Below are 3,045 nucleotides of genomic sequence, written 5' to 3'. Positions count from 1 at the left end.
TGTCCTACGATGCAAGAACGATGTCTGTGTCAGTGCTTTGTCCGTAAATTTCACAATTCTTTATTTGGCCACATAAAATAAAGCAATTTGAAATTTACGGAGAAAACGACGACACAAACATCGTTTTTCCATCGTATAGAACAACTTCCATTTGACTCTGCCCTGCAGCAGATTCAAGAACAGAATGGGTAACTGATTTCACGATTCCCATTTGCAGTTATCGAGTTTACAAATAAGAGTGTGAGTTCTGTATTGTGGCACTGTAATTCATGATTATTCATCCCGCAAGACGGACGTAGCGGGCGGTAATAATGAAAACAAGACGCCTAAAGTCGTTTCCGTGGGATGCGTTGGTCTATGGAAGAATAATGGCGTTCTATCTAAATTTGGAAAAATCAGGGAAACCGGAAAGATGTGTCATGTTATGAGCATCGATGAGTAGGTTACCTGTATGGGTTGGTTTAATGTGCTTATGACTGAATTTATAGTAGCCTACGTGGCAGGCTACTAGTTCTCCCCAATCCACATCCCCTTTTTGCTTCCTCCCTATCCCCTACCCCTTTCGACACCTGCTACGCAAGCTAAATTGTTGTCAGTGGTCGCAAGGATGGAGTTGATCTTGTTTTGATCTATCGCTATGTAGTTATTTTCATAACACGATTTGGATAAGAGAAAGAAGTTATTTTGCATCAAAACAAGGTTTACCCGTGTAACTTAAATTGGAATGTTAACGGAAACAAGTAATGGAGAACATGCGCATAATGCTCTCTGATTAACCTGAACAGGAACTATATGTATAAAGATACATCATATCTTGGTAGTAAGTTGCCACCGGTAACTTTTTCAAAGAGAAATAAACATTGTAGTTTTAGGTTAATGGAACAAAACAAAACAAAACATCCGCTTGCTTTATCCAGGGTCGAACCCAGGGTTACAAAGTTCGATAAAGTTCCAATGTTTTAATCCAAGATGAAAGTTTAATATTCCAAGATGCTCTTGATACAGTTAAAAATTAATTGCAATGTGTTTCCAAGGTCTCAAAGTTAACATAGTTCCAATGATTATCCCTGATTCCAAGGTATAATAAGTTTACTAAGGTTCACTCCTGATCCGTGTCCCATCCAGAAGTCCAATCCATGCCGAAAGCGAGTCGTCGATCGACGAGGACAGTATTTTCGCGATTTCACCGCCAATCGTCAAGGGTACGAGTTGAAATTTACGCGATTTAACCTCCCATCGTCAACGTGTTTTCGATAAGAAAAGAAAAAAACTGAACTCTAGCTGTGCTCGGCAAAAACTGGCGAACTCCGAATAGAAAAATCTATCGGAAATCACGGCCCGCAACCAGACGCTACTAAAACCTTATGAAAAAGCTATACCTAAACAAAAAAGAATCATGAAGGAAAGAAATAATTTAGTTCAGGTCGCCTTTTCCCAAAGGATTTCGCTGGTTAACAAGCCATCCTAAAGCACGAGTGGGAAAACTCTAGCGCGACAAATTTGGCAAGGAACGTTCTGATTTCAACGTTCTTCATAGGAAGCAAATCGATTAAAAATCGATACAGATTTTGTACAATCTGATTGGTCGGCTTGGAAGAAGAGCTAATCGATAAAGATTTTAGGCAATCCTATTGGCTGGCCTTGCAAAGTTGGGTACAACCGAACCGGATTTTTACCGTGGGACAGGCATCCCACGGAATAACACAAAATATCCCATACAAATATATATATCTATAAATATATCTAGCCGATTTTTTCAAACCAACCTAACGAAGTGTGCAGTCGTTTGGGTGAAAAAGCGTCAAAAAGGTAGGTTTCGTAAGACCGAGAAGCTCCAAAATCACAGTAACGAAGGAAAAGGATCGAAAGGAGAAGAAGAAAGAGCGAGGAGATGAAAAGGAGAAGAGAAAAAAAGCAATGGTTGCACCCTAAGTTTTATAATGGCTACTTTGGAGATACGTTTTGGCCGAAAAAACTGTTGGACGCAAAAGGTCAATTTGGCAAGAACGTTATCAAAAATCCGGCTAGATACATATATATGTATATGTATACAGGAAAGAAATGAGAAAAAAAATTGACGGAGCAAGGAAGGTTATACCTGCAGTAATGCAAAGGAAATAATACATCTATATGATAAACAGTTCCACGTTGTATGGCAGGATATAAGAGCTCCCAATGAAAAAGACCCTGACTGTCATATGACGGGAACATGAACGAAGCTCCAACTTGTGCAAGGAATTTGGTCTCTCTTTTTCACGCTGTATTCACTTTTGAAAGCCATATAAAGGTGGCTCTATCACTGCTATTAACGTTTGGCTAAAAGCAGGTATTGTTTCCTCTTTTGATAGGGCCAGGTGACTGGAATGTCATTTTCAAGCAACAAAAAAGTCCACCTTCTGTGCTCCATCGTGGCAGCAGTTATCTTAATAATTTTCAGCCACTCAGGCATTCTCCACCTCAAGCTGAAAATGAAAAGTGTTCACCGTATACCGAAGACAGAGTTGAATGAACAGGCGACACCAATTCAAAATGATGTTGAAGGATTTGTTAAGGTACAGGCGCGTAGGGAGGGGGGTAAGACCGGTGCGCTAGCACCCTCCACAGGCCCCAGAAGTCCACCTTTTTGTTTATAAATGATTTATAACAAAGTGAATTTTTTAATAATATTTTGCAATTCTAATTCACTGGTTGTGTAGTAAACTTGAAAATACTGTCAAAGAGTTGACAAGCCCTGACTCAAACATTCACAAAACGTGTTTTAGTCTTCTTGTAAACGTATTAAAAGGGGAATTTGGTATGCTTACGAGGCATTTAACCCTTGCTAATACGTTGCTTACTCCTTAACTTTTTGTCCTTAAGGGGTAAGGTCTGTTTCGGAGGATTCGCAGACGTGCGGATTGAACAAATGTTTTGTTGCACTAAATTTCTTTCACTGGGAGGTCATGTGGTCTTTTACTGTACAGTGGCTGCCTGTGGTTTCTTATCTTTGCTCTATCAGACATTGACCTCTGATCGCTGGCTGAAGAAACTGATATTTTCCAAAGC

The sequence above is a fragment of the Porites lutea genome (assembly GCF_958299795.1).
Source record: "Porites lutea chromosome 5 unlocalized genomic scaffold, jaPorLute2.1 SUPER_5_unloc_1, whole genome shotgun sequence".
NCBI classification, from domain to species: domain Eukaryota; kingdom Metazoa; phylum Cnidaria; class Anthozoa; order Scleractinia; family Poritidae; genus Porites; species Porites lutea.
The sequence above is the reverse complement of the archived record's forward strand: the minus strand, read 5'-3'. Positions refer to the sequence as shown.